This window comes from Pangasianodon hypophthalmus, chromosome 25 (assembly GCF_027358585.1).
Source record: "Pangasianodon hypophthalmus isolate fPanHyp1 chromosome 25, fPanHyp1.pri, whole genome shotgun sequence".
In the NCBI taxonomy this organism is placed as follows: Eukaryota; Metazoa; Chordata; class Actinopteri; order Siluriformes; family Pangasiidae; genus Pangasianodon; species Pangasianodon hypophthalmus.
Window position 1 is genome coordinate 9,638,304 of NC_069734.1, and position 21,884 is coordinate 9,660,187.

The window sequence follows — 21,884 nt, forward strand, 5'->3', positions numbered from 1 at the left end:
AGTATACTTAAACAACACCAGTAAGCAAGGTTCTTTAAAGTACCATGTAGCCTATAATGACATTTAGCTAGCAAGGTTTTTGGTAAACAAGCTATGTATTAGAATGCAGCCTAGTAGTTTCCTCTTAAATAATTAATGTAACAGGTATTTCAGAAACAGATAGAGAATGATTGACAAATGTATTACTAACAATTTTTAACAATTTTTAAGTTTCTTACCCCAGTCTTTCTTGAAGTTTTCTTTGATGGTTAAATGTCATCAAAATTTATGTTCATTTTTTGAAAGGAGAATGAACAAACAGGAAATGGTTAATACTGTTTTTTTCTTTTTTTTTTTTTATAAATATGAAGAGGTAAAGGTTATGAGGTAAAGGTTACAGTTGACTGAAACATTTAAATTTCAATGAACACCCCAAAACATACTTTAATAGAGTAACAAAGTATTTTGATTTCTATTTTGTTATTATGAACCACAGCTGGTAAATAACATTCATCAATATAGGATCTCTAGTAACAGCATAAGCATACAGCCATTGCTTTCTGAAGGCTAAAGCACAAGGATTAATAAAGCACATTTTTGTTTTCACCGTGCTTCTTGGGTAAGAGAAAAAGTATCCTGCAATATTGTAAAATAAAGGTCAAACTTCTACTTTTGCCCACTTTACCACAGGAAATCACAAAAAAAAACAATTTTCAATCAGCATGTTAAGACATAAAAAAACACTTTTTTAAATTTACCAACAACTGGTAACTAAGAACTAATCACAGCAGAAGAGAGAACAGCAGCTGCTTCTAAAAGCTACTGCTTCATCATTTCCAATAATTGCTGACCTTTTCAATAGCCTTTTCATACTCAATAAAAAAAGTAAGAAGCATTCCTGCCCACTGAGGAACTGAAGTTTACATGTGCTGTGAATGCAGCCATCACCTGTAAACACTGAGGGGAAACCCTTTACAGAGTCATTAAACAGAACCCCCTCTTTTTCTCCATGGAGGCCTCAACAGGGGTTCAAGTGTTTGGGAAACTCTTTCTGTATTTGTTGTTGCTATAATACACTGTAGATTTAGTGTATTATTATTAACAGGGTCATGTTTCTATGCCTGTGGAAACAACCTGGTGTTCTCTGTCATGGGTGAAAGAGAGGAGAGGAAGCATGGCTCATGGAAAGCGAACTCCTGCTTACAATCCTCTGTTGTTCATGAACCTCACTATTCAGACACACAGAGGAGTTACTCATAGCCTTTACGCACGACCTAAGAAACACTTTGGAACTGAGCCCACTTTTACTTTACAGTAGGAAAAGCCCGAACACTGTGCATAAATACACTGTGGATAAATTGATGCTCTATGTCAAATCTAGCTCAAGTCAAATCCAGCTCAAGTTGTATTATGACCTGGCACAAAATCGACAGATTATGGAACAAAAAAAAAAAAAAAAATTATAATAACCAAATGACTGTTATAGCCAAGCTGGTTGCCTGAATCAAACATCATCCTAAAAATTTATGCATGGGGTTAGTGATTATAATTTTCTAACACAGGAATGAAACTGCTCTCAAATACCACAGCTTATATTTTTTTTGTAAAACCAAGTTGATTTTATGATGGTAATCTATCCAGCTTCATATTCATTTATGTCTCTCATAACTGAGGTGGTTAATGGATAAGAGACTTAGTCTCAAGATACTCATGAACTGACACAAAGTCTAGAACACTCAGACAGATTTTAAACACTCTTAATTTACTCTTTCCAATGTTAATCTGAAACAGCTGCTGTCCACATAACGCAAGGCACCTATAGTACTTCTCCACAGTGACTCAGTGGGTGAAAGCCCATGATGAAGGCAATAATGTGAAACAGTGTTCCCACCTTCCTTATGCTTTCCATCTGGCTTACTGTCTCCACCTAGGACTTGTTTAATTTAACTCTGAAAGCAGGTGGAGAGTCAAAGAAAATGTTCCTTACTGTGTTAGGTTGTAATTCATTTCTATTGTAATCTGAGTTCTACTACAAAGCCAGTATTACTAATAAACTACAAAGCAAATGGAATTTAAATGTTCTATGTTTAAATGGGAAAATATTCTAGCATACAGACTTCTTTCCTCTAACTGCATTTACTTATTTGCAATTCATCATCAGTTCACCTTAGGTCATCACCTGACAGTTACAACTATTGTTTTCAAGTACAAAATATTTTTGTCGTCTAACATTGTTAAAACAATATTTGTGGAATGGAAAATCTAAACCTTGAAAATAGTTTTCTTTTTATTTCCAGGAAATTATAATTCAACCAATTTTCAGCCAACATCCAACAATGCCAGTGAACTGTTTCCATTGAGACTCCATAAACAAGTTTCAATTCATTAGTCTTGCGTAGTGACAGAGAACTTTTCTTAGAGAGCAAATAATCAGTGCAAATTAAGTGTGAAATGATTTCCAGGCCATTGGAATGAAGAAACTAATTACTATCACAGACACAAATAGCCACTTCAGCACTAGAAACTTGTTCGCTGTGACATGCTCTTTTTTCATGGCCTTGTAATTTTGCTGCCCCAGTTGTCTTTTCTGACCCCTCATTGGTCACCTACATGGTCAAGTCAATGGAGCCACCCGCTGTTGTTTGTGGTCTTTATTTTTGCACCAGCTGGCAGAGGGGAAAAAGGAAATTGGGGTCAGGAATGACAGCCGTGCTCCTTATTCTATCCAACTGGCCCTTCCTCAGTTTGCCAGCAATGAGGAAATGCCCTGGAACCCAATCTGTCCACACAACCAGAATGGGAAAACAAGAAACCCGAGTGTGTAAGGAAGCTTGCTCTCATGATCTTCAGTCAGAGACCTCTCACTAAAATACAAAATCAACAGGATCATAGTGAGGTTAAACTCACATTGTACTTTTAAAAGGGCATTCTGTGTTGAGCAAAAAAATAAGTTCTTTTTTTTTTAATGCACATAATACCATCACAATAAATGTTGCAAGTCCTGTTTGGGGCTACACATATAAAAGTTTTATTTAAACCTCTAAATAATAAATATTTATGATTGTAGGCCCCTTCAATTGTGCAATTGTCCGAGATTTCCTTTTAATGGTGCTGGAACTAGTGTTAAGGTAAGGGACAATACAGTAGCTGTCAATAATGAAGCAGGTTTCCCACAGACAGCGTGGCATCAGAGACAATACAGATTATAAGAAGGCTATTATGCCCTACAAGCCAACCAGGATATAAACAGAGGGAGGAGGCAATGCCTGTTATGCATTTATTTACTTTTTTCATGTATGTGGTTTGATTGATCAACTGCTCGGGAAATGAATTTGTTGTTTTCAAAGGTCCCGATGATTGCACTACAGAGTTCATGCCCTATCTAACTGCTTCTTTTCTTTTTGTGGCTTGCATCATTACAGCAACTACATTTTATTTGCAGTAGCTAACCCAACATTTTTATTCCATGATATGGTGGTCAAAGAGGTGTTTGTTTGCTTGATTGTCCACATCTAATGCAATAAACAATTCAAAAATATATATCAAATGCAGTTATAAATAGGTTATGAATGTGAATCCAGCATAAGTCACTTAATTAGCTATAATTTTCTCATTTAACTTTTTGCACAACACTCTAAATTGAATAAATATTTTTGCAATTATTTGAAATATCTGAAAACTCTTGACTCTGTATGTTCTAAAAAGATTTTGCAACCAAGGCAAGAGCAGATGTGGAGATAAGCTATGGCTTTGAGTCAGGTTTTAGTATGAAAAGGCAATTTTTTTAAATCAGAAATGTGGCTCTAAAAGGAAATTTACCACAAGGTAAATTTGCTCTAGCCATGTCATGTGAAGACCAAATTACGCTCAACAATTATTCTGCTCTCTTCTCTATCTTTGCTTTCTTCTGCTGCTCTACTCTTTTATCTTTAGAATTGAAGCCTGCTTTGTACCAAATCAAACACTATACCCAGTCCTCTCAAAGCTGTTGTGCACCTGTGCTGGGATCTACTTTCAAGTTGTACATGAGGTCTTGGATTGCCCAGTTTACAATGCTGATCTCTCAGTAACAGAGTGTGAGAGCAGTAGAGCTGCCATGCAGTGACCAGGCACAGGGGTCTGCTTAACTGTATTGAATCAGGTTACACTGCCCCGGGCCTGTTCTCTGCCTGCAAACTTCGAACACTTCTTCCATTTTCTGCTCTGTGAAATTCTCTCAAAAACAAAAGCACAAGCCTTTAATAGGATTCAACTTCTTTTTATTACTGTGTCCAAGTGCCCTCACCCTGAAGTTGGCTAAAGAACAAATCTTTGTTATATCTAGGAAATTCAATCAATAATGAAATGATAATATGCTTCGGGAAAAGAACAGAATGTTCTTATTGATTTCACATTCTGTACACTAAAGAGCTTCTTAAAATGAGCTATATTCCTAAATAGCCATAGATGGCATAAATGGATCTTTAAGGACATGCCCCTGGCCTGCTCCTAAGTGTCTGTTGCTATCTTCATTCTGACTGCGCTGTTACTAATTTGAATGTAGAAGTCTAGATCTGGTCTTCATTCTTTCTTTATTGGTTGGTAAGACCACAAAATGACATAGAAATTGAGCCTTTGGATTTATAAAGACAGATAAGCAAGTGAAAGCTAACCTAGTGAGCAAAAGGCAACTTAGTGAGTGACAGCTAACCTAGTGAGTGAAAGCTAATATAATGAGCAAAAGGTAACCTAGTGAGTGAAAGCTAATATAATGAGCAAAAGGTAACCTAGTGAGTGAAAGCTAACATAATGAGCAAAAGGTAACCTAGTGAGTGAAAGCTAATATAATGAGCAAAAGGTAACCTAGTGAGTGAAAGCTAACATAATGAGCAAAAGGTAACCTAGTGAGTGAAAGCTAATATAATGAGCAAAAGGTAACCTAGTGAGTGAAAGCTAATATAATGAGCAAAAGGTAACCTAGTGAGTGAAAGCTAACCTGATGAGCAAAGGGCAACCTAGTGAGTGAATACTAACTTGGCAAATGAATGTTACCTAGTGTGTGAAAGCTAACCTAGAGATTGAATATTAGAAAATGAAAACTAACTGAGCGAGTTTATCGATAGGGAATTCAAAGAACTTCTGTACATCGCACTGGATAAGAGTGTCTGCTAAATGTCCTAAATGTAAATGTGGCAAGTGAATAGGAACTTAGCAAATAAAATTAACCTAGAGAGTGAATAGTAGTTTATTGAGTGAAAGCTAACCTAAAGAGTGAATACTAACTTAGCAAATTAAAGCTAACCTAGTGAGTTAAAGCCAACCTAGCAAGCATAACTACTGTGTAAATATAATGTGGTGTGTTGGTACATGGTCTATCATAATTCTTCCTGCTCGTGCTACTGAGGTCAGCTGTTGATTGCCCCTTAACTACTTGTACATCTTGTATTTAATTCACTTTTATTAATTTCTTTTTTATTTATAAAGTCAGATAAACAATCGAGGCCAACCTAGCAGATAAAAGCTAATCTAGTGAGAGAAAGTTAACCGAGCAAGTGAAAGCTAACCTAGCAAGCTTAGATATTGTGTAACTATAATGTGGATGGCTGAGGAATTGAACAATCCTGATTATCATGGCTTGTGCTGTTGAGTTCAGCTGCTGTTTGAGCCTTTATAATTACATTTATTATGTTCACATCTTGTTTTTTTCCCAAACTTTGCTGAATTTGTAAGGCTAATTTATACTCTATGCAGCTAAGTGATAAGCTACTATTTTTAAAATTATATTTAGGTACAGTAATAACAACACTTTGTCTTGTGTTTCTGTATAATCCCAAGGTCTAGAAATGTTTAACAAGTCGTGGCATTTCTCTAGTTTCAACATCAAATACAATGTCCGGTTCATGTCTGTTGGTGCATCTGGCAAGCTGTATTGCTTCTTATACCATTCATATGATTCCATGATGAACATGTTTGGACAGGTCATGTCAGGTGAAGTGTTATTTTTCTTTTTTTCTGAGAGTAGATTTTTTAAAATATCTTGGATAATGCAAAGCAATAAGTTATGCCGAACCAGGCAAAGGAACAAAGGAAAAGGCGTAGCCTCTGCTTCTAACCAGAGACAGCAAATCCCCTCAGAAAAATAGACTTACATAACCCACCGTGCACCTGCAGCGAGCAAAGAAAACTTAAAAGCCACAGTGTTTCAATGGGTGGATTTGAAAGAAATCCCAAACCAACTATCATAATATGAAATGTGAAGCAATCACGATGCAGATCTTCTTTTATCTGGAATTGCATAATGCTGAACTTTGCCACTAGTTCTGTTAGTATGATACATTGTGCACTGACTGAGAAATTAACGATTGTGACCTTTCAGAGACTGAGGGAATGTCTCATCCTGATGATGGGGTAGAGCCAGAATAAACAGAACACAGAGAGAAAACACCCACTGAATAGTTTTAACCAGAGCTTCACTAATGCCCATTCTCAGATCTTGAAGGGTTAAATGCTTGATGCCTCTACGAGTTTCCTAACAGGGTAATGTTTTCTTTGAATTTGCTTCCCCCTTGTGGTAAACTAATGTAAACATCATGCATATAGATGGAATAAATAGTCTACATTGCTTAAGAATTACATATTGGAAAGTTCAGCACTTTTCCTGTGTTGATGTTTAATAGTTTAAATATTTTTAACAGTAAAAGTGCTTGTTTAACAGTGCAATACAATGGACAGAATGAGGCAACACTCATAAATTTTTTTGTGAGGTCATATTTGACGTGTGAAGCTAATGGGAACAATTACGGTGCACTGTTTTACTGGCAGTCTCAGTTACAACATTATTGTATAATTTTGTAATCACAGTCCAGACAAAAAAATAATGGAAATCTATCTGAGCTCAACATGCAACTTCATCCTATTAACTGCTAGTCCTTGTGAAAGGATTTACTTCATTTACAGCAGTCTGATTCCAGTCCTTAGGCAACAAGTGTAGACCGCAGGAAATCTGGTGAACTTATAAAGGAACTGAACTGTAACTGAAGTTCCTGTGCAGTATGAAAATGGAACAAAGAAAAGTCCAGTAAACTTGTTATTAATGGAATGGAATTAATGGGTTATTAACGGTAACTGGATCATTTTGAGCAAATGTACCTGGCTGTGCAGGGGGAAAAAGAAACAAGCATTAAGGCAAAAGAATTTGGAAAGTTGAATCTATGTCATAGTATTATCAGGAGTATTATCAGGGCAGGGTTGCATCCTTGCACATTTCAGGAATTTGAACTTTAATGTGAACACTGAAAATGAAACTGTTACATAACTTGTTTATTTAACCTTGTCCATATAAATATCCAACTTATATTCTATTCAGTGCTTCCAGCTTTTTGCATTTCCTCAGTTTTATTTAGTGTTGGGGATATAAATATCTCACCATCCAACAACTTAACAGCTTCACATATTCAGTGTGGTATTCTGAGTAAGAAAAATGAAGTTGCATATATGTTTTCATTAATCATATGTTGAAGAACATTTTTGAAAAATTCCAATTAATTCCTGCATTTCAAGCAAGTTAAAAATGTTATGTTATTTCTTATATTTCTTATATAGAAAATGCACATTATACCCCACTTTATCTCACTTCACTGGTTACATGTATCTTCTCGTATTATGTGCAAGCCCTTGACGCAGCCTACATGATAAGTAATTGAACTTAACCCAGCTACCCTCATCAGAAATTGTGCTCAAATGGACACAAGATGGAAATTAATTCAGTATTTACCTAAAAATGTATGATACGATAAAAAAAAGGTATTCAGGCTTTCACCTAATATAACTTTTACACAACTTTTTCAAGCACAGCTATTAGATTAATCTAATGTATTAAATGTCATAGCCCATAAACATCAATTGGTCAACTAGATTTTAGAGCGACAAGTCTTCTAAACCTGTTGCATTCAATCAATATATTAAAATAAACTGTAATAAGCATTAATATTTAACTGAAGCCTCGACTTAGGCATGAAATATATGTTGTATTGCCACTTTATATTTACTTTCAAATTTTCAGCCAACCTTAATGTTATCTATTTCGATATTACATTTCTATAATACACTGTTTCTAGATGTTTTGGAAGTTATTAATACAAACATAAATATTATTAATATTTTATTATAAACTACAGCTACCCAGCTACCCTTAAAGTTAAAATACTTAAGGTATTTTTAGGATTCTTTATATTCTTAAGTGTAGCATGGGACAACCCTCTTCAAACGAGACCACACATTTTAAATACGGTTCAAATCCAAACACAGTTCTACAGGAGTTTCTTAATATTTTTCACTTGTCACTTAATCGGCTTAAAAGTTTCTTTGAATATTTAAGACAATTTGCATCATTGCATATAAAGCTTATTTTATGCAGGCACTTTTGTCTGTATGTAAATCAGTCAGAGTCCATGGTTTTCTCACAGAAAATAGTGTGACACTAGTTTTGAGTTAGGGCGGCAAAAACCAGAAATTAGAGCTGTATCAGGCACGTCTCACTGGATAGACACTAGGGGCAGACCCAGGATCTGCTGGTGAGACTATATATCATGGTTGACTAAGGAAAATCTGGGATCCACCAGAAGTAGCAAATATCTGTGGCTAGGGATAGAGAAGTCTGGGCTGATCTTCTCATCCTGTTTCCACTACAACCACCACCAGGAAAAGCTGAAGAAAAAAATGAATGCCCATTCCCTTATATTAATCAAATTTTAGAGTGATGTGAAGCAGTTCTGAAGTCATGGAGTTGATTCCTACTCCCAACACACCCGAGCAACACAGACTACACTTCCCAAAACAGTTTCTACCGAAGTCTCACCCTTTCTTCAGTGAATAATCTTACCTGGATACTGTAGAACTGCTGCTGTAATCAAAGAGTATGATCCTCATAAAGAACATCCTCTCAACACACTTACTACTGTGTGACATTATAGTATGCAGTTGTAGAAGAGTAATTATTTATAATCCCGCTATCTGGCATCACCCAGAAGAGGCTGAGTCTGGTTCCTCTCAAGGTTTTTTTCCTCAGGTTGTCTCAGGAAGTTTTTTCTTGCCACTGTTGTAGATCTATTTATAAATCTACATCTGCAATATATGACCAAAAGTATGTGGACACCTGACCTGGCATTGTCATGATGAAAAAGGTTCTGGCCCCTTAGTTCCAGTAAAGAGAAATCTTAATGCTACAAAGACATTCTAGACAATTTCGTGTGTTTACAACTTTGTGGCAACAGACAGGGGAAGGGTGTGATGGTCAGCTGTCCACATACATTTGTCAACATAGCGAATGGACTTAGACAATGTCTATTGCTAAAAGTGCTACTTACTCTGTGAAGTTTCTGTGTATGCAGGTTTCCTCTCCCACCTCCTCAAAAACATGCTTGCCATGAAACGTGCCATGAATTGGGCTGGCATCCCATCCAAGAGGTTTTCCCAGAATAGGTTCCAGATCCTGATCAAGATAAAGCCAGAGACATAGCTACAGGACATAGAAGGCAGGCAATTGCCTCAGACAAGGAGTTTTGAGTGGGCCCACTGATGGCCAACACTAAACCCTTGAAATTGTCAGATCTCAACATGCAGAACTCCCCCAAAACCTTAGATCAGTAATGTACAAAGCTATACCAGGAAGAACCCCACTAAAGGGGACTCCGTCTTGCTAGCATGTGCAAGTTTATTTTGCACGGTCACACTTTTCAAAATGAAGAGAACCTACCTGTCTGGAAGCCAGAAAAGAAAGAGAAGAGAAGAATAAAAGGAAAAGAGGAAGCAGAACTATGATAAGTGGTGGAGATACTCTTAACAAGTACTCTGATACTTGTCTGATAACAATATCAAGAGTCTAAGCCATAAAGTAGTATATTGCAACATAATTTTGTGAATTAAGCAGCTAGCTAGGAGTTGGTGCTAGGTTTGGAGCATATGATGTTAATTATTTAGCTAGCTTTCTTGGTAGAATTTGTCATTTTGCTCAGATTGTCTTGATAGCTCGATCTTAGTATATACAGAGTATAAAATCCTACACTTCACCAAAGGTGTCCTCTTGAAGCCTACGTAAAGCATGCCCGCCTGAGGCCCCACACTCTCTAGAACCACCTCTGGATAAAGTGGTTAATGAAGATGAATGAATAAATGAATTGAATGAATGAATGAATGAATAAATGAATTGAATGAATGAATAAATGAATTGAATGAATGAATTGAATGGATGAATAAATGACTTGACAATTATCTGACCATTTGGATCAGGTGTAGTAGAGAGTAATTCTACTTCTGCAGTCCAGTGATCCCATGGACTGGAGTTGAGAACTCCTGGGTTAAAGCACACTTGTTTTCAAGCTGAGTGTGCTGTGATGCGCCATGTGGTGTTGTTATGTTGCGCATGCTCCGTAGCGTCTGCCCCGCTCAGAGCAGCGTCCTCGCGCCGCCGCCAGTTGCCGCTGCGCTGTGCCGTGGAGCTGCGCTCGCGCTGAGAATACACGGGAGTCCTGTATTACCGGAGAGCTGCTCGGCACAATGTCCGCGTTTAAAGAATGAAAAGATCGGATTGTAGCTGCTGCACGGGACGCACACGAGTGTATCCTCCTTAAACGGTAACGTTTCTTAACCCAGTGTGTTAATGAGCATCTTTAGGCGTTCAGCAGACAGCTGCACTGTAACCATTGTAACCAACCTGATCATTGTTATTGCCTGAAATCTTTCATTTGAATGTTTACGTTATAAAAGAACATCGCTCCTATCTTTATGCTCTCGTTTATTGTGCAAAGAAAAGGCGATGTGGATTATTATTATTATTTTTTTTGGCACTTGTTATTCAAACCAACAGCTTTCTGATAAGACTGTGTTTTGGTCTATGCCTACAGTACGTAAGGAGCGTACTGTTTTCTCATACTATTTAGTAGGGAAATATGCTGTTATAGCCGTAGCCATAATAAGTGTATAAAGTCATGTATGCGCATTAGGTTTGCAGTGTTGACGGTACAAAGTCACTTGATCATTTCTCATAACAGAACGCCTGTAGACTCAGCTTTCTCACTGTGCATTAAAAAAAAGAGAAGAAATAAACAACTATATGCAAAATAGCTGTTAGGTTTCTAAAAGTGAGATTCATATCCTGGATTCATAACACTAACATTAAATAATCTACACAACAACATCTCCAGTGCTGAATTATACAACTGAATTATAAATGAACTGATCCAACACTGAATGGATTATTATACTGTAGTGTGTTGAAATATTCATGATGTATTCCTTCTGACTGTTGAATTAACACCTGCAGTGTTAAACGAGCACAAATATCACTCATGTTGCATGAATTCCTGCATTTTTCTTCATTGGACTGTAGATGTTAAGTGTACACTGGAGGTTGTACTGTGTTTACAGCATTGAGTGTGAGATGGCTTGGTGTTTTCTTGGCCCAAGCTCATTCTCTCTGAGCACGATGCACAGAGATGGCAGTTTTTTGGGTTTTTTTGGATGGTGTTTGAATGAAAATTAATTTTGGACCTCCTGTCTAATCATGGGCCCTTGTAATTGTCCTCCCCCGCCACTTTTACAATGCCCCTGGTGATTCTTTACGTATTTTCCAACACAGGATGGATCAATTTTTCGGTTTTGTATGCCTCTGTTGCCTCCATTGATGTGCATATGTTTTTCTTTAAAGCATATTTTATGTAAAGCCAGTTAATCTGGTCATTCTGTGTACATGGTGACAGTCTACATATGGGTGTATACATAATCTAGTCTTAATTATGAATGCATATTGTTTGAGGTATTGTTACTATTACTGATGAAACACTAACTGTTGATTGTCCTGTATTGACCAGAAGCTTAAACTGAAATTTAATTGGCTACCATTAATTCCCTGTAGGCTTTTAAGTTTGTAATTTGCTTGCAATATGTTGTCTTGAATATTTTTTTAAATATATGAGAAATGATTTTGCGTGTGATAATGGCCCGGTCATCACCACCTACTCATATAACTCAGGATGGCAGATGCTGTTTTCATCAGTGCATTATCTTTGTGTCAGAGGCCTTAGCTATTCTTATAACTCTCCTCACTGGCAACAGATGTGCTATTGAGGGTCACATGTTTATATCCGAGCCTTAGAGCCATTGTCGCAGCTTATTGAAAACATGTGTAGTTTAATTTGTGTGTGTTGAAAGCAGGCATCACAGGCTCAGTGGTGCTGAACACACAGTGTCACCCAGTGAGACATCCAGCATATATCCTCAATATTAGTCTTGACGTTTTGTTTTTTGATGATATTTTATGCCATAATTATAATATGTGGACTAGTATGATGTATGATTCTTCGGTGCTACATTTTACTTTGCTAAAATGTTTTAAACAGTTGTTGTAGGCAGTAATTTTCTTGTAGTTCACTTCCTTTCACTAGTAAAGATTGGATCTCGGTTACTGCTTTGTTCTGTGGTATCTCTGAGCATGAAAATGTGCCCATTAACCACCCACATCCCTGTATCACATGAGTCATTAAGGCCCCTGCTGTACTGTAACATGGATCTCATTATTTCTCTTACTGTCTGCTATTAAATGCTTTAAAGCTATAAAGCCTGTCGTGAGTTGTGTCTTTTTTCCCTTTAGTCCTTCGAGTGCTGGGCTTTTGTGAAATGTAGCATCTTGTGATTCTTCTCTCTGAATCATATTTACCTTTGGCAATCACACTTGCACTGGATGTTTACGCTGTCCTCAGAGTGTAGTGGAAGAGTTTAGAGAAGCACAAACACTGCTCACGCCCTCAGCCAAGCGTTTGGGTGTTGTAGGATGGTGGATTGCTCAGAGAGATCAGCACAGATGTGTGAAATACTGTTGGATAGTGAGGTTCAGCACTTGTGCTGCTCTGTTGCGGTTCTGAAACACATAGGTTTCAGATGTCCTTTAGAGCCACTTCAGATTTTCAGTATCATCAGCATTTCCTCTGTGAGTCCTTTCTCAGTAGAACTACTTGCTAATTTATTTCCTGTTTTTGAGTAAGCTCTGTAAATCTGACCTAAGGAGCAGGTCACATTCTTACAGGTCATCCCTCAGTAAGAGATAGTGGACACTATGCTTTTCATCACCACCATGATACTACTATGATTTTATTTTATGTATATCTATGGTGCTTTGTTTATTACATATTTAACCACGTTACCAATTCTGTTACTATGGTGCTTTAGAGTAACTATTATATGTTTAACAAGTAGAACTCAATGCCAGTATCACTCAATGCCAGTATCACTGATGCCACGAAGTCTATTCCTTTTTGTTACTAATTTGTATGCTCAAATTACCCTTAAAATATGCTTCAAACAGGAAGGAAGCTATTGAAGAAAAACTATTTAAGACAATTGGCCTTGGTGTGACCTTGATCATGTTTAGATCAACTCCTAATCAGTTCATCTGCTGGTTACAATATTAATTCCATATAAATCTTACAAACATTCAAAGACTCTTTCTTGAGATATCACACTAACAAGAGTCTCGATGGGACATACAGTATAGACAGATGGATGGCAAAAACTGTAGATACCCAGAAAATGGGCCTTGTGTTCTTGAACGTGAAGGTTTAAGCAGCATCTTTGTATAACAAACAGGAAGGAAGCTTTTGAAGAAATACTATATCAGACATTTGAACTTGCTGTGACCTTGCCCTGTTTGGATCGATTCCAAAATCTAATCAGTTCATCTGCTAGTTACAATGATGATTGTATGAATGATTCCATATAAATACTACAAACATTCAGCTACTCGTTCTTGAGATATCGCACTAATGAGAATCTCGAACAAGTTAGAAGAAGAAGTCTTTATTTGTCACATATACATTACAGCACAGTGAAATTCTTTTCTTTGTGTATGCCAGCTTGTTAGGAAGCTGTGGTTAGGGCTCAGAGTCAGCCATGATACAGTGCCCATGGAGCAGAGAGATTTAAGGGCCTTGCTCAAGGGCCCAACAGTGGCAGCTTGGTGGTGCTGGGGCTTGAATCCCTGACTTTTTGATCCATAACCCAGAGCCATAACCATTGAGCCACCACTGCCCATATTAAGTTAGTCTTTTCTAATGTATGCTAGGTAGCCGATTTGCCTCCCTAACGCTCCTGAGTATTGCATAGCCCTGTGGTGTGTCTGCTACAGTGGTTTCACTGAATTTCACTGCACTGTTGCCTTGCTGCTAACAGCTCTTGCATTTGGCCCATGCCTCCTGACAACTACTCTGACAGTTCCTCCATATCTGGTGAAGTGTTCCCATGTCACAGTTGCCGTTATACTGCAATTAGGACAAGGCTGTGTAAGTGCAAGTCTAAGATGCTCCAGTCCCAAGCAATCTGGTCATTGGTCATGGTCATATTCATGAGATGGCAACTTTGTTATTAGTATTAAGTAACAAGCATATAGGAATTTGGGAGGACTCCATCATGGTGGTCAAAAATATAAGGAAGTAGAACTTGATTTCTGATGCCAAATAACACAAACGATAAACATACATTCTATTCACAAAACATATTTTAACTTTATATCTATGTAATAACAATAAAGTTGTATTAAATAACACATTAGGTTGTGGATGCATGGTCCTCACTGGTGATGGGGTAAGCATGTTGTGTGTGAGAGAGCCTCTCAGCTAGGACAAGGCTCCTTCAGTTAGCTGAAGTGCTGTGAATGTGTGCGATGGTACAAGGCAGAGATGGCCCATCCAGATGGCAGTGTGAGGAATGCCAGTCATGCCAGCCCATTCACTGGCCCAGTGCCCGTGTCCCTTTCTGCTGGCTGTACCTAGACCCTCAGGGTATGTTACACCACAGAGAAGAGTAATCTGGGCCAATTTACTGTGTTTTCTTTCCATTAATGCATTCAATTTGCTTTGTGTTTCTGTTTTGTTGCACTGTAGCTAAAGAAAACATTGCTTTTAGTGTTTGAGTTTGGTTACAATTAGTGCTCTGATTTACTGCAAACCAGGTTGATGTCAGGATTTGTAAAGAAACTCATTGTTATTAGTGCAACAGGAGAGCAGAGATTTATAGAGAAGCTTGCCAGGCAAACACTTCGACACAGCAAGCCTATTGACCTCAAGCCGGTTTCCGTGTTGTCAACTACCACACTCAAGCCGTGAACATGAGGGAGGCTTTTAACAAACTCAGTCAAATAATTTATGAACTCTATTAGCTACTCTTGGCTAGGTATGTATTATCTGCATATACAAAAGTAAACCGGTGAAGTGAAACTGCTGTCTCTGAATTTCCAAGCAATGATAGTTGGAAGTATTAATGGAAATATATAGCGTCAAAAGAACTGATAATGGTAAATATATGACATTAATAAGACTAATCATGCTCTTTAACGTCTGTCTGCTTGTCAGTCTGAATTTCTTCAATGAATTACTGCAAAGATGAAGGATTTTTCCACTGATTTTGAAATTTGCACTAATAACATGCTAAATATTTTCTGTAAATAATTATTTCTGTTATCTTATACCGTAAACAGATTATGCGAGTAGGTGTTTTATCAATTTCCAGCTCACTCCAAATCATTCTGGGTTATTTGGGCTGGGTTTGTGCAGGTTGAGAAATAAAACAGCACAAATGTTTCAGAATACAGCACAAACACAGGACAGATGAGCCAGAATGCTCAGGTGCAATCTAGACTTGTTGTGCTGTAGTGCTGAGAGACTTTACAGGTGTGTAGTTTCTCATTATTTTTATGTCATAAACACATCACAAGTGAAGAAAAATATTTCCCACAGGCACTTTCACATGTTGCATGTTTCACATCTTCCTGTGGGATATAGAGAGTTCCTCTGACTATCTGAAAACCTTTAAAGCAGGAGAGAAACCTGTTAACATCCTAACCATCATATGCCTGTACCTTATTACGCAGTATACTCACTGTTTCACTGGAAGGTTTGGGTACACTGACCTCTAGTAATAAATTTAGTCACAATAACAACTTTTCAGTTGTTATATTTTGCTTAGTCAAATGGACTAAAATAAAGCAACATGAGTTGTAAAAATTGCATAAGGTTTAAGAACCATATTTGTAAAAAGAAGAAAGACTAAGTTAAAAAAAAGAAGGAAAAAGAACAATGTTGCTAACTATTAATGGTCATGATTCTCACTCATGATTTTCTAAGCAGCAATATGGATATTTATTAAATTTTTACATTACTGTAGCAGATCATGATGGCTATATTTTCCTAGTGGATGTTTGCGAATGACCGCTTTTCTGCATTTTGAATTACTGATTTACTGGCACATTTGTATTATAATAGCCTAAATCCTGAGCAAAACTAATGGCTATCTAGTATAAAACTTTAATCATAAGAGAGTGCCAAGAGCACAGTATTTCCTCCCTAGTTGACAGGTGTAACTTAGGCTGGGGACAATGGGGACATTTCCCCACCACTTTTTGATAAGCCAGATTTTGTCTTCATCACTTTCCGAATTTAATATAATACATTCAGAAGGAGGCTGACACTATTTGGGACGTAAAGATGGCTGCAATCTAAGATTCCGGATTGTGAAATATGTAACTTTTGTAAGCATTGGCTGTTTGCTGGGTGGAGGCAAGAAATCCTCAGTAATTTGGTTTGAGCATGTAAAATGAATTAGACTTATATAGAATATAGTCAGAGCCGAACAAAATGTAAAGTTATAATTATTTAACCCCTAAACTATCTAACCCCTTAAACTCCCTGGACTTGTTAGCAGGTCCATACATTCCTTCCTTTCTCTTGTGACTACCTTTTCCTATTAGTTATTACTAATTAAGTAATTTAGTTATAGAATAAGATTCTTTAAGGTGAATACTCTAGGACTTTTAGGGGTTAAATAATTATAACTTTACATTTTCTTCGGCTCTGCTGTTTGGAGGCGTGTCACATTCATATATTGGTCTCTGTCTGTTGTAGACTTTGCTGTTTTAGCAAAAGTTGCTATTTCTGCTGTGGAAATATTCTTGTGCTTCTTATATACCTCCTAGATTCCAGTAGGCTATAGGTCAGCAAATTTCAGGCCAGGATGGAAACCAGCATCTAGCTGGGATGGGAAGTCATTTACCTAGTTTGATAGGCAAAGGAGTACTGTTAGAGAGAGAGAGAGAGAGAGAGAGAGAGAGAGAGCACCAGCCGTTAGGCCTCAGCTCCCCAGACGCAGCTCTATTTATAGTAGATGCTGGAAGATACATGCCCACAGGTCAACATTTTCCCTCCATTTTCCCATAAACATGAACCAGTTGAAAAAAGGTAGGCAGGCCTCTGAAGTGAAAAGCTCAACCACTCCAAAACACCCCCGAACTTTTGTCTTGGTGAAAAAGCCTTGCCACCCTAACCAGGAACCCAAGCAGGCTTTCAAGAACACACTGCTCAAGAGGGCAAGTGTTGGTGAATATAGTGGAATAACAACATAAGTAAAACCTTTCTTATTAAGTTGAGATAGCTTATTTAAGCACAATGCAGAAGTCTCCACACTCTAGGCAGGTTCCCCTCTTTCTGTACATGGAATAGCTATTTTTAAAGTGTTATTACAACTCTCATAACTAGCCACACCAAGCTCCCTAGGAAAGAGGAAAAAGAAAGAGCCACTTAATGCATGGGTAGGGCAACGGCAGACCCACCTTTCTGACAACCCAGTCTGTTTCTTACAGTTCCAGCTAGAAAAGTTCCAGTTAGATTCCAGCTAGGTTCATTCCGTCCAAACAGCGTGACCGTTTTTTTTGTCTCGTCAGTAGCTTGATGGGCAGCAAAATGCTATCAGGTTCTTTTACTTTCTGCTCTTAATAGTATTTGTGCCTCTAAATACTATTGTTTTCATATGAACACTGTTCACTGTCTAACTGAGTATGTTGTCTATGACACAGGGACATTGTTTGATTAAACACATATGATCAAATATAACTACCCTACGTGCAATGTAACTATGAGGCACAAACATCTGGCTGGTGGTTTTGTTGTGGGGTTTTGATCTCAATACAGATTTAAAATTTATAGAGTGTATTAAAATATAGATTTTTAACATGCATGTATTTACCCCATAACATACAGTTTAGGGTGGTTTGCCCCATAATATATAGAGGGAATATAGGGATACCCGATATTATTATGGAGATTTAAATAAATAGTAAATAGCTCTTAGTATATAAAGATATTTATTCCATAGTATTCAGGCAGTATATAGGTTTTACCCCATAGTACTGTATATCAAGATTTATCCCATAGTGTATAGATTGTATATACTGTAGGATTTATCCAGCAGTGTATACCTCAGAGTACATACGACAGATGTTCGTATGAAATGTGTGGTGCAAAACACTACCAAAAATTCTGATATGTTGATATAGTATGTATTCATTAGTACGATTATAAAGCCTGACTCTGCACTTTTTTGTCTTCTCTGTCTCTACTTCTCATACTCTGTCTTGTCTAAGGCAAATGGTGAAGCATGCAATAGGAGGAGCAGTAGAGATGCAAAACCACAGCTTTTCATTTTCCACTTTCCCATTGCTTTTGCTGCCTCAAAGACAGATGAACCCAGGGACCTGTATTCTGAAAAGCAGATAGTTTCCACATGTAACCACAGTTTTTTTTTTTCTGCAGCATGGGCGACTGCAGGGCGTCTGAGGTTCAAAGACAACAGCTGAGTGTCCTCTAGTCTTCAGTGCAGAATTCTTTTGCCCTTTGTATCAGGGCTTCAGTCGTCTGCCATCAGTCAAGCAATTCTCACTCTTCTTAAAAACATCCTCACTGGCCTTGTTAATGGCTTCCAGTTCAAAGTGCTGGTGATGCATGTCACAGATCTGACCTTTCCTGGGGTAGGAGGAAGCTGGATGTTTTGGTGTATGTGTGCACACAGCATGGGGCACAGATGATCTCTAAGGATTTGTTTGCCAAAAGACTTATACATAAAGGCATAGACTTGTGCTAGTCTGTTCACAAGAAATTACTTTGTGAAAAAGCATGTTTTGAATGTACACAATTTCAAGACAAATCTGACCTAATTGATTGCAGCAAAATCTGTAAAACACTATTGCTGTTTATAGTTGCATAGAGCTTGTATGTTTCTACATGAGAGCACACACAAGTCATGTGATTTTTAAGTTCTTCAGTTTGTTCTCGTCTCAGCTAAAAAATTCCCTAGAAGTCATGATGAAGACCTATGATGACAAATGAACATGTTTTATTAGGGGAAATCCAAGAATCATTGTCAGAGTTTCAAGCGGGGGTCTTGGACCTAACGGGGTAAATGCATAATAAGACTTCACAACAAAGGACAATAACAAGACAGCATACATAGATAATTAATCAGAGGCCTAACACAAAACAGGTGAACACATTAGGGTAATCAACCAAGAACAGGACGGGGCGGAGACAGGACTAGAACGGAAACAAAATCACGTGGAGCGAACTCAAAATAGAACAGACACAACAGCAGCATCCATCATGCTAGGAAACCCACTGCATGCTGTACTCAGAGAACATTTAGGGCTTTTTAAACCCTATAACAACATGCCTTATCTGAGCTGGTACAGAATACAGCATAAGACCAGACACACCAGAAGCTGCAAATTTCCAACATTCAGTCATATTTAATTTGTGTATATTACGAAGGGATTTGAACATGAAGGATTGTGGTTGTGGAGCCACAACTCCATTGGCTACTTCTAGGATTTTTTCAGGATTGGTGAGTGGACTGGCCAAGACGGCAATGTTCCTAACTGACTGATTAAATGACTCTGAAATGCACACGCATGTGGTGTAGATGTCATTTTGGTGCGATTTGAATACGAACAATGGCATCTGCTGTAGCTGAAAATTTTAATATTTAACTAACATTTCAATACTCTCTTGCCACCAATAAGAGGGAACACTGCTCCAGCTAATTGCTCAATTACAAACTCCATGGTTATACAGATGGATCATATCAATTTTTTTCCCAATATTTGCTAGCTAGCTTGGAGGATAAACCTTTGCAGTTAGGTGACTAACTTATGTGGTTGCAGGAGGCTGAAATTCTCTTTCTTATTCAAGGAATGCTGCAGAAAAATCCTAGCCTTGGCTTGCTGAGTCTGAAGCTTTTCACTTTTTCAGAGTTTAGCAACAGTAGCTCTTGTACGTACTCAAAATCTAAAGATCCATTCAGTGGTTAAAACCTCAAGTAAGGAACACTTATTTTAAACTTATCCTCACATCACTGAACTATAGTCAGCTTTCTAATTCTTCGAAGGAGAGTAATTTCAAATGTAAATCAGTCGTTTTTCTAGTGAATCCAATAACCACAGAAATGTAACAAGGCAGCATGCTGTTACTCAAGCCTTATTTCAGCATTCTGTCAGACTGATTCTGAAATTGTACCATCTCTAGGCATTTGTTTTATAATTGTGATATGGTTGAAATTAAAGCTTTCTTGAATGTATTCCAGTATAATCTAATCCTGCATGCCAGGTTTAGAATGAGATCCTTCAGAGTTATAATCCAGTGCTTCTTGTAAAATAGTTTGATCCAGATGGTGAATGTTTTTCTGAAGTAGTGCCAGATTGAAGTCTTTTATTCTCAGCACAGACTTGGAAGCTTTATTGCGTATATGGGGAAGGTATAAATTAAAGAGGCTGTTAGAAAGATCTGTAATCAGTTGAGCTTGTTTAAATTTGGGTACAAAAGGAATGAGGAATGAAATATAAAAGAATGAAATCCTGAATCCTATCCTAGGATGATGCCTCAACCAATCCTAATCTTACAACTCTAGTGTTAAATATGTTGGTATTGCCCTAGAAGTGTCAGAAACATTCCAGACATTACATTATCTTGAACAAATGGTTCAGATTTGATGGTGCAGCAGGTAGGATTGTCACCTGACAGCTCCATGGTTCCTGATTTGAACCTGAGCTTAGGTTACTGTCTGTTTGAAGTTTTGCTTGTTCTCTCTGCATGGGTTTCCTCCTGGTTTCCTCTCACCTCTCAAAAACATGCCAATAGATGGATTGGTTATGCTAAATTGCCCCTAGGTATGAATGTGTGTGCATGGTGGCCTGGATGGGACTGGCATCCCATCTAGGATGCATTTCCACCTCACACCCAGTGTTCCCAGGATAGGCTTTGGATCCACTATGACCTGACCAAGCTAAAATGGTTAATGAAAATGAATGATTAACAATGAATGAACAAAATCTATGAATGAGTCCATCTGATTCATTCATTGCATGCTCACATCACACACTCCTGTTGAAACAGGGACATAAATGGCTGTGCCAGTGGGACCAGATCCAGTGAGGATGGAAGGATACAAAGAGAGGGCTCTGCACATGGTGTCATTTACAGCACTCACAAAAGGCACCAGACTGTTTCATGTGAACCCTTGGCCTTTTTATCCTCCCCATCTGTTCTATGTTGAATGAACAAGTATGCAATTGTGCAGTTAAGTGTGTGGCTGCATGAAAATGTAGGGTCTGCTTTGGACAAATAAGTTTTAGATTTACACTGTGACTGTCTGCTAAATATTTATGGTATACAGTGCATTGCATAAATATTTACCCCCAATGAACTTTTCCATGTTTTGTAGTGTTACACACTGGAATTGAAATGGACTTAATTTGGATATTCACCATTTGATTTCCACAATATGTCTAATATTTGAAAGTGCAAAATACTTTTTTTTAACAGAAATATGTTGCATAAGTTGCATAAGGTTGCATAAGTATTCACCCCCCTGGGGTCAATACTTGGAAGAACCACCTTTGGCTGCAGTTGAAGCTCCAAGTCTTCTGTTATATGTCTCTGTCAGTTTTGCAAATCTGGATTCTGAAATTTTTGGCAAACATTGCTCAGGATCTGTCAGAGTCCATTAGTGAACAACAATTATCAAGTCTTGCCACACATTCTCAGTTGGATTTCACTACA

At 37.7% G+C, this 21,884-nt stretch overlaps 1 protein-coding gene across 2 annotated transcripts in view; it reads left to right on the forward strand.

The window, feature by feature from the left end:
* Nucleotides 1-10,408: 10,408 nt before the first annotated feature.
* Nucleotides 10,409-21,884, forward strand: part of si:ch211-288d18.1 (USP6 N-terminal-like protein) — a 33,171-nt gene continuing 21,695 nt past the window's right edge. Inside the window, exon 1 of one of the 2 annotated variants that reach the window (XM_053229527.1) lies at nucleotides 10,409-10,589. The gene's annotated coding sequence lies outside the window, so the exon portion shown is untranslated. The remainder of the gene's footprint in view (nucleotides 10,590-21,884) is intronic. The other variant, XM_026937675.3, reaches the window with a different exon arrangement.